This window comes from Medicago sativa, chromosome 6 (genome assembly GCF_051527215.1).
Source record: "Medicago sativa cultivar Bolivia chromosome 6, Bolivia_mono, whole genome shotgun sequence".
Lineage (NCBI taxonomy): Eukaryota > Viridiplantae > Streptophyta > Magnoliopsida > Fabales > Fabaceae > Medicago > Medicago sativa.
This window is the reverse complement of record NC_140754.1, coordinates 34,562,095-34,572,627: the sequence shown is the minus strand read 5'-3', so window position 1 is coordinate 34,572,627 and position 10,533 is coordinate 34,562,095. Positions and strand designations below refer to the sequence as shown.

The 10,533-nt window shown below is 32.3% G+C and overlaps 1 long non-coding RNA gene across 2 annotated transcripts; it reads right to left on the bottom strand.

The window, feature by feature from the left end:
* Positions 1-2,175: 2,175 nt before the first annotated feature.
* LOC146914742 (uncharacterized) lies at positions 2,176-6,674 on the bottom strand. 2 transcript variants are annotated; one of them, XR_015013151.1, is made up of 5 exons: positions 6,382-6,674; positions 4,025-4,111; positions 3,869-3,946; positions 2,771-3,054; positions 2,176-2,423 (listed from the first exon to the last, which is right to left on the bottom strand). It is a non-coding gene; the product is annotated as an uncharacterized LOC146914742 (long non-coding RNA). The 2 variants fall into 2 exon arrangements; XR_015013153.1 differs by lacking the exon at positions 3,869-3,946 and having other exon boundaries at positions 6,382-6,670.
* Between the last annotated feature and the right edge of the window lie 3,859 nt (positions 6,675-10,533).

The following is a 10,533-nucleotide window of genomic DNA, read 5'->3' as shown; positions in this document are numbered from 1 at the left end:
TTCCTAAATAATTCAAAAACTTAAATCACGAAAAAAAAAAAAAAAAAGCATTCATTTACCCATAAATAAAGCAAATTGCGAGTGTCTCCTGGAAGGAGACTTAAGAAGTAAGTTACATGGGCAGCTCAAGAAGGGAAATACCTTCTCCAACAGATACAACAAAAATTTTGCTCTCCACCCAGCACGTTTTGGTCGCACCCTGCAAGCCTACCAAAAATACCCTTGCGCAAGTTAACTTGCGCAAGTGTTAATTGTTGCGCAAGTTAACTAACGCTACGTAAGTTAACATGCGCAGCGTTAGTTAACTCACGCTGCGTGCTTTCTTAAGCAAGGCAGAGCACCTCATTTCCTCATTTCTCATCTAAAATCTCAAAAAATCTCAAAAATCTCTCTCAAATCACCCAACTCCAAAATTCCTTCAAGTTCAAATCAAACAACACTCCAATAACAAGTAAGTTCTCATGATCAAACACCGTTAACCTTTTATGTTTGCATGTTAGATTTTTCCTCTTAAATTAGAAATTTTTTAGATTTAGAGTTTGTTTAAATTTTGGTGTTTTTGGAAGAAAATCATACAATGTTAGGATGTAAATGACTTGTGTTGCTTAAAATGTTTAGATGTTTGCATGTTTATGTTTTTAGAAATATTTTTAGAATTAGGGTTTGTTTAAATTTTTATTTTTTTTGCAAGATATGATACAATGTTACATGCAAATGAGTAATATACATGCAAATGAGTAATATTGCTTAATTATTTAGATGTTTGCATGTTTATGTTGTAGTTATCATTTTTAGGGTTTATGTATAATATGCACACCAAGTGTTTGATTAAATGTTTGAATGAGTTTTTCATTGATTATTTTTAATTTCTATGTGTGTAGATTTGAAACAATGGCCGGGTGGATCGACGTTCATGCAACATTCAACGGCGGAGAACCTCAGAGGTTGAAGGTTCGGTGCCTTGATGTATCGTTAAGAGATCTCAAGGATCAACTGAATGAATTCAACCAAGGAGTCAACCCAAGAGACACAAGGAGGGTGCAAAATGTTCGGTATAAACGTCCAAAGCTCGACGAGGGGAGTGTATCATTCACTTGGGTGGAGTTAAAAAACGACGAAAACGTGACGAGTATGTTTTAGGAGCACACCAAGTTCCAGTGGATCGATATGCGGGTGACGTTGCTGAGATCAACTGAACATATCATCAATAGCTTGATTCCACCAGAAGATCGTCATTAGTTAGGGTAAGGTGCATTTCAACTACAACATTTGTCTTACCTCTGAAATGGGGTGATTCAAACTTGCCAAACGGCGAGGACTCAAGCATTTCGCTCGACATTCATGTTTTTCCTTTGAAAAGATTAAATTTTTGTTAGGCTTGCTTAGATGATGGTATTAAGTGTCAAGGAATGGACCTCATTTCGTTGGCACTTGAATACCATCATCTAAATCAAGCCTGACAAAAATTTATTCTTTTCAAAGGAAAGCATGAATGTCGAGCGAAATGCTTGAGTCCTATTGTTTGACAAGTTTGAATTTACCCCATTTCAGAGGTAAGACAGTTTTTGTAGTTGGAATGCACATTCCAACTACAACAATTGTCTTCTACAACATTTTGGTCCTATAACTACGCCAAAAAAATGTGCTGGAATGCTAAAAAACCGTTGTGGTTGGGTACCAGAACGCTTTTGTTGGCGTGGCAAACCGAGGCGTTGTGCTTGCTTTTCGGTACGGTTTTTGTCACTAACGGCAACGGCCAAAAGAAAACCGTAGGATAAAGAATAATTGCAGAACGGTTTTAAAACTTTTATTATGCAAACAGTTTTCGGTTGTTGCACACAAAACCGTAGTTAAATCTCACAATTGAAGAACAGTTATTTCTGGGCTATCAGAACAGCTGCAGACCTTGGAGGTTAATAAAACCGTTCTTATAGACGTACTTTTATAAGCTAACTTCATAAGCTACCACAACGCTTTTTCAGTTCTTATTAAACATGTGGCGTGAAGCATTTTTTTTAAACCTTTTAATCATTATAATTTGACTTAACAGAAAAATAATCTTCATGCAGTATTTTATAAGTAATACTTAAATTAAACAATTATATAACAAAATTAAATACTTGTCAAATATATATATATATATATCTCAAAAATATATATATATATATATATATATATATATATATATATATATATATCAAAATTACATTGTTCAAAATAAAATGTTTGGATCTTTAATGTATAACTTAACATCATTTTTTTATCACAATCAAAATAACATCTTCCTAAGAACCATCAACATCTTTAAAATAAAAACTTCACATGGATATCTTCATCTTTTTTTTTTGAACAAACAAAAAATGGATATCTTCATCTTGTTCTTCCAAATCTTCAAATTCTTCATCGAAATCATCAATATTCATCTACAAAATAAAAGTAAACTGTTCAATAAATAATATATACAAACATCCCCTTGTAAAAAAACAACTTTCAAAATAGGAAATGCATCAAATAACCTGACCACATCAGACACCGCACTAACTTTATTTTTTTTGAAGAAACTAACTCTATTTCTTATTCCCTAATTATTTTTTCTTCAAATTGTGATTCAACCTACTAGTATTTTTTAATATTGGTCAATAAATACTAACGCAGTTATAAAACCAATACATCAAGTCATCAAAAACATCACATAACATTCGTAAAATACATTAAAAACATTGCACGAAAAAAATAAGACTATAAATCATAAAATATAGTTTAATCTTACTTCAATATCATTTAAAGCATGTGTTGATGTAGAATAACGCAAATCACTTTTAGCATCAGCCGCATGAGTTGTTATCAAAGTTGTCAGAGCCTCTCAATCAATCCAATGAGTGGTGTTTTAACTCAACATGGCCTTCATGCAGCAAGAGTAGGCCAAATTTCATTGTGTTTTCTTTATTTGAAACATAGAGATTTATTAAAATTGCATCTTCAAGCACAAGATGAACAAGAGCGAGCACTTAGAAAGATAAAATAACGGGATGTAGCAGGCTGCACAAACAACCCCTGTGACAAACAACACAACCAACAATGCTACGGGTCGGTAGGAAACCCAAAGCAAAAATCAGCCAAAAAATAACAACAAAAGACCTTGTACAAAATTACAAACTAAGCCAGCACAAAATGAAAGTGCAACACTAATTCAAACCTCAATTGTAATCAATTAGCCTATAAACTATTGTTAACAAAAATGTAAAGGACACCAGATCCACTTAATTTTGATTTTCAACTACCTAATGTCAAATACAATATATAAATATCACAAATGTCAAATACAATATATAAATATCACAATATAGATTTGAATGTATATTAAACACAATACTAGTAGGCTACAAATATTCATCATATATACCTAAAGGTAGCAATTAGCATATGCTTGTATATAATATCTCATCACCATTGATTACAACAGAAGTAAAAGGTTGTTCCTAACTGATATATATATTCCCTTAATGGCATATAAACTATAACATTGAGAAATCTATATGCATTTAAGTATGAGTGGCTATAGATTCCCTTATAAAAATAAGATCATTTTTCTCTATTATCTTCTATATTATCCAACATACAATCTTCTATCGACATATTACAATATTCTGAATTGTAGAAAATCTTACCCTTTTAACTAAATCTCATTTCTCAATTGCAATTAAAAAAACAAAAATAATGTGGGAAGACACTAAAAGAGTTTCAGGAACTTTGTTTCTATATGCACAAGAATTTATTCAGATGTCGAACACAAGTACTACCAAATTAACAAACTATAGTGAAGAGTTTGATACAATATAATAACAGATAATGAAAACCAAGTACGAACCACTGCTAGCACAAACAGGAAGTGCCCCCAATAAAAGTATGTACCCCATACCATAGGCAAGGATTATCACCTACAAGACTAAGACAAGAAAAATTACATTAAAGTTCAAATAACTGCGGTACACAACCATAGACAAAACATGGGACTTAAAGATACCTTTCAATTTTATTTTTTTCCAACACAGCTACACTATGTGGCTCTTTCTTTTTCAAGGGAGTCTAGCGACACAGAAACGATGAAAACCTGTAAATAAAAGAGTTAAGTGGAAATTTTATTTAAATTAATCAAGGAGAATCATTCACAACTTAAGAAAAAAACTTCTCACGGATTCATTCATGAAAATCATCACACCAACAACTTCTCTTTAAACAAACTTAACTCAAATTTTTAAGGACTATGAGCACTTTATTATTAAGATAACGCTAATAGTTGAACCTTTATGGCGAGAGAAAAACTCATCATTTCAGCACTAACTTTAATATAATTATAGCAGCAAGGAGTATCCAAATACATGCAAGAAAGTACAAAAAAAACTGCCACGACAGAGCTAGAAAAAAACATAATAAAAGAGGAGTTAAAACACAACCCAAAAACAAAACACTAAAATTGATCTAGAACGAATAAAACTGAACCCAAACCTGTTAGAAGCCAACACCATACATATACATCAAAAAACATAAACAACACAAAACTGCAACTCCAAAATTAAAAAAAGAAACAGCCACCAGACCACAAAAAAATCTCCACAAGCACCACTCTAACTACTAAATTTTTTACCACCAACAAGAGAAAAAGTATTCTAAATATTCCAACTACACAAGCACCATTCTCTAGAACGGAAACCACAAAAAAGTTTGAAACTAGCATAATTATTTTCTATAAAAAAAACCATTTATAAGAATAAAAACAAGAAAAGGCGTAGGTCAAGGGCAGCCAATACAAAGGCAGGAAAACAAATGACAGAGCAGACCCCAAAAAACAGAACAGCAGACTAAATCCAACCCACTACAGCCAGAAAAACATCCCCCAAAATTCAAGCATAACAACAACCTATACTTCCAAAACCAATACCTACATTAAAACGCATAACAGCTGCAACTTGCCAATAAACAAAAGACAACGCAGGAGGAATGAAACAAAAACATTACCGAACAAAACAATCTTCGAAAGTTTATTTGGCTTTATTACGAAACTTCATATCTAAAATCATATAAAACCATTTGTGACCAAGTTCTTTTGTAGTCTAACAATTATACAAAGAAAGAATGAATAAAAGAGAACTCGATGACTTCAGAACCAAAGTCCTATTTCTAAAAAAGATAAAAAGATATTTGAAGGTATAAAAATGAGGTTTTTTTTTTTATTATTTTGGTTGTTATCAAAAGACTTAGATTAAAAGGGATTGGATCATGACATTATATGCTTATACAACCATAGCAAAAACAAGATTACAATAATGGTTGGAAATGATATCATATTTTTATTAAAATAATGAATGTTTCAGCTTCTAACATTCAAAAAAATATATTAAATAAAGATAGTATAACAGGCATTTCATATACTTTTTCTCCCCTCTATCCACATTATTCATTTGACCTTTTCCCCATCTTATACTCTAAAGGTCGAAAATTTCAATTTGGTAAAATGGAATATTCAAATTGGCATGGATTGGACAAGTTTTACATCTTGGACCACTTCAAATTGAAGAAATAAAAAACATGGTTGGAAGATTATGGATTGACAAAAAGTAGCTTACTATAAAGTATCGCAAAACGTTTGATACATGGATTAGATTCCTAATCTTTTCCCCCCCTCATTGGATTAACCATTATATTATGTGGCAACTATCTATAACATAATGTGGCTTCAAGGTATAAATTCAACACCACAAACTAGTAATAATGATCATTATTTATTTTCTTGTTTTCAATATCTACTTTTTTTTTAACAACAAATTTATTAATCGACAACCACACAAGACGTGACCGAAGCGAAAGCGAGCAATACATAGATAAAGGGTGTTGTTGTACACAATAAAACTAAAGCAGCCCCAAAAGAACAAACAGACAGACACAAAGAAACATCTATCATATGAAACTAAAAGCACCTAATTGGCACCCAAAATCAGCCCCAAAGAAAAGGAACACAGCAGCACCTACAGAAGTAGACATGCTACTAATAAGCCAGCTTACACTGTCACCACATCAACTGCACTCACAGACTAAAACCAGGCCAAGTCCACAACCAGCAGCCCAAAAAATCCAGAAACAGTCCCCTACACGCCCTCCTGACAGCACCTAAACCCACCCGTTACAAATTACTTGAAAATGTCTTTCATCTAATACAATTCTAACTCTTATATCACATCCCACTAACTCTTATATCAAAATTGGTAAAATTGATGATCAAATACATAATCCTAATAGCTCAGCACTAACAAAATTGAAATTTAAGCAATAAAAAGACCACAAAAACAAACCAAATTGAATTGAGTGATTGGGAAGAAGACTTACGGTGGTGAGATTGGGAAGTAAACGTAAGCACCAGATTTTCGAACGGGTTCAGCGTGGTTGAAGCTTTTGAGATTTTCGAATGGGTTGAGGGTTTGAGAATGTTGAGGTTCGAACGGGTTCTGAAGTTAGCTTCTGAGGTTCGATCATAAATTTTCTTTTTATTCTTGTTATTAGTTTTTATTAAATAATGGAGTTTGTTTTTTTTTTCAAGAGCAAATTGTTTATTTTTTTTTTCTTTCCAAAGGGCTATTGGGTATTTGTTTTTTAGAACGGAATTTTTTGTTATAGTAAGATTTTTTTTTTTCAATTTTTAAGAACGGTATTTAACAAAGTTGTTACTTCCTTCAAAAAAAAACAAAGTTGTTACTCGTACTTTTATTAAAGATAATTAAAAATTATACCAGAACAGTTCATACATGTTGAAAAAAATAACAAATAAAAATCCGTTCTCGTTTCTTATACCACAACGCTTTTTTTTTTTGTTACAAAAAGTTTAGGTGGGTTCGGCTCCGGTCACCACCAGGGTCAGGGCACGCCTCCGGGCCCAAAGGGCACTTATAGAGGTACTTACAGATCACCCACCAACACTGCCCTCACATCGGCAGAGGGAATCGAACACACAACCTTCTGCAAGGAAGTGGCCCGTTCCTTACCAACTGAGCCAACGTGTGTTGGTTATACCACAACGCTTTTGAGTTGTTACAAATAAATTAAAAAAAAGTATCATACCTTACTAAAACAGAATTAGAAAATCGTTGTCCATGAGACTCTACCAGAACAATTTTTTTACCTTCCAAAATTTAGGCGTTGTCGTAGGGCTAAAATGTTGTAGTACTGGATGGGGTAATTCAAACTAGTTAAATGGCAGGACACCGGCATTCGCCTGGGAGTGTTTTTGTTCCATTCTAAATGTTAATTTCTTGTTGGCTTCGTTTAAATGATGGTATCGAAGTGTCAAGGTCTGGACCTCATTCCGTTGGCACTTAGATACTATCATTTTAAACCAAGACCAACAAGAATTTAACATTTGGAATGGAACAAAAGCACTTCTGGACGAATGCTGGAGTCCTGCTTTTTAGCTAGTTTGAATTGACCCCATTCAGTGGTAAGATAATTGTTGTAGTTGGAAGGTACATTTCCGAATGTAATGTAATGATAGTTGACGTACATGTCTTTTACGTAATGTAATGTAATGATACCACAATGTAATGTAACGTAGATGAAATTATATCTAAATAAAATTGTCTAAGAATTAATGTTGTGTACTTATCGAATTTATTTATTCAAAACGCCAACGCCATTTTTATTTGAATTAATGTTGTGTACTTATTCAAATTTATTTGTTCGAATTTTATTCAAATTTATTTTATTGACTTTATTCTTCTAATTTATTTTATTGAATTCACGCTATCGCAATTTTATTGACTTTATTATAAAAAATATATTGCGTTTATTAAGTCACACTGCGTGACTTAACTAACGCACCATATAAGCTGTGCGTGACTTAACTAACACACCATATAAGCTGTGTGTGACTTAAGTCACGCACGTTATAATCTCTGCGCAAGTTAACCTGCGTAAGTTGGCCGGTTCTAAAAACTGAAGCACAAACGTTTTTTGGACGGTAGTCAATGGTCTTCAATGGTTTTTGCATGTTTTCCTTCACATTTGACCACGTTTTTTGACTCATTAATTGTTATATACCTAATACCCCCTATAAAAACCCTCACATACTTCCTCTTTTCCTCACATTTTCTCATCCCACTCTTTCTCTTCTTCTTGCTCTTCTTCTTTGTTTCTTATTAGTTTCTAGGGTGGTTATACCGCTTTAGGTATATACCAGTGGCTTCTAGGGGAAGTAGTGGTCGGTCCGATCGGGAAAAGGGCATCTTGATGTCGTTTTCCCCAGGGCTGATCACTATTTTCCCCAGGAGCTATTTGACATATACCGAAGAGAGTATCAAATAAGTTTCGACCTCAAGAGGGCATTAAAAAAAAAAGTAAAAAATCAGTCTTATTTGCGCGATATTTAGCATTATTGAAAAAGGTTTCCACCTGGGAGTGTGCTTCTCTCTGGTGCTAATTTGAGGGAGTAAGTTTACCTTCTTAAAAAAAAAAAAAAAAGTTTTCCGCTAAAAACATTGAGACATAAATTGGTCCAGTTGTCACAATGGATGGCGAGAACATATAGTGGAGATTTTTTTTTTTTTTTGAAATAATCTAGTGGAGCTTCTGGTGGCAATACTTGTGATAATTTAAAGAACGAGACATGTAACATTATTAAAATGGGATGGGAAGTGGAAGTATTCTAGGAAGAAAAATTTTAAAAACTAATGAAGATATTATCCCAATATCAGGAAGACTTGCAATTTTTTCCGATATACAAATGGATTGCACAGGCTTCTTGATGGAAAGGTTGAAAATGTTTTAGTATAGTTTGACAAATTGGTACTCAATATTTTTTTTTATTTTTTTTTACTTTTGGATATAGAGGGAAAAAAAACCACGATTTCTCTTGGATTTTTTTAGACCTTTTCTAGCTACTACGGGTGTTCGCGTTGGGGTTCAGTTTTGAGAGTAAAAGTCACCCGAACCGCAAGACAAAAAAGTATGCGGTTTGGTTTAGTTTGATTGACTTTTAAAATAAAATCCAAACCAAACCAAACCAATGTGGTTTGGATTGGATCGGTTGGTGCGGTTTTTTTAGACAATAAATTTTTTTGTTTCCAACATTAAAATCAAATTAAAAAGGTAAAACACAACATATTTTCAGTAATGTTTTAAATTTCATCTAACATTACAATTTTATTATCATATAACATTGTTCTCAACTACGTAGACCAAATTAAAACATTGACAAAAAGTAACCCAATTTTGTAAGAAATACAAAAGACTAAGATTTTATCATTCTCTAAGAGTTCAAGTAGCACATAAATACATTTTCGAAAGAAAAAGAAAATAAGAAACTTAACAAGAGAAAAAATATGTCATTTTATTAAAGTTTCCATTGAATTTCTATGAATATTGGTTTCTGTGATATATATTTAATTAGTATTTTTCTTATATTGCGGTTTGGTTTGGTTTGGTTTGGTTCGGTTGGTAAATTCAAAACCTCAAACCGAACCAAACCATGCGGTTGAGTAAAAAAATGATCTTTATACATCCGAACCAAATGCAGTTCTTTGCGATTTTGGTTTGGATTGGTTCGGTTTACGGTTTTTCTATTAGATTGGTTCGATTTTGAACACCCCTACCTACCACTAGAACCATGATAGATATTGAATTCAGAAAGGTAGCCATCCACTCAAGCAGCCATCCACTCAAGCAATGAGAAAGTGACTTTTAGTATGACTCATGAAGGAAGTGATCATGAAATAACTCATTGCTACTTGGCAAAGGTGAAAGAAGACCATGTGTTGAAAAAAAATTAACGTAAGATGTTATTTGATTGCCTCGATGAATAATTTTGAAATATTAAATTTTTATAATTATTTATTATATGTAATTAAAAATATTAATAGTCAAAGTTGTATATTAATATGCTTGCATTATGTATTTTGAAACAGAGGAGTTTATAACAAAATAAATGTTGATGGTATGTGACATTAGTCCATATATATAAAAATAATTTATTTATAATATTACTTTACTTTTTATAAATAATAAATATTGAATAGTTTAACAAAATGAATGTTGAACGTATGTGACATTAGTCCGTTATATACATATTTTGTTCTGGTTTTAAATAGACCCCGCAAGTGAACAGTGGGATTGGTCCCCTCGAATTAGTCGGTCCTTGTATCGGATATCGAGTTTTCAAAATAATATATATATATATATATATATATATATATATATATATATATATATAGAAATAATTTATTTATAATTGCTTCCTTCAAAAAAATATTATTTATAATAGCTGAGATTCTAACTCATTCTTGACCCGAGTCCACGTACTGGTTTTTAAAAAATTGAATACACATATGTTGATTTAAACCAACATAGACTTAAGCCAGAGATTACCTAGTTACAAAATACAACTAAAAAACAATAAATGAACAATACTCAATTGGCTATATCCATGATGTGTCATCCAGAATATGAAAACAATTCAAATTCTCTAATCATGCATAAACTTATACTGCAAAT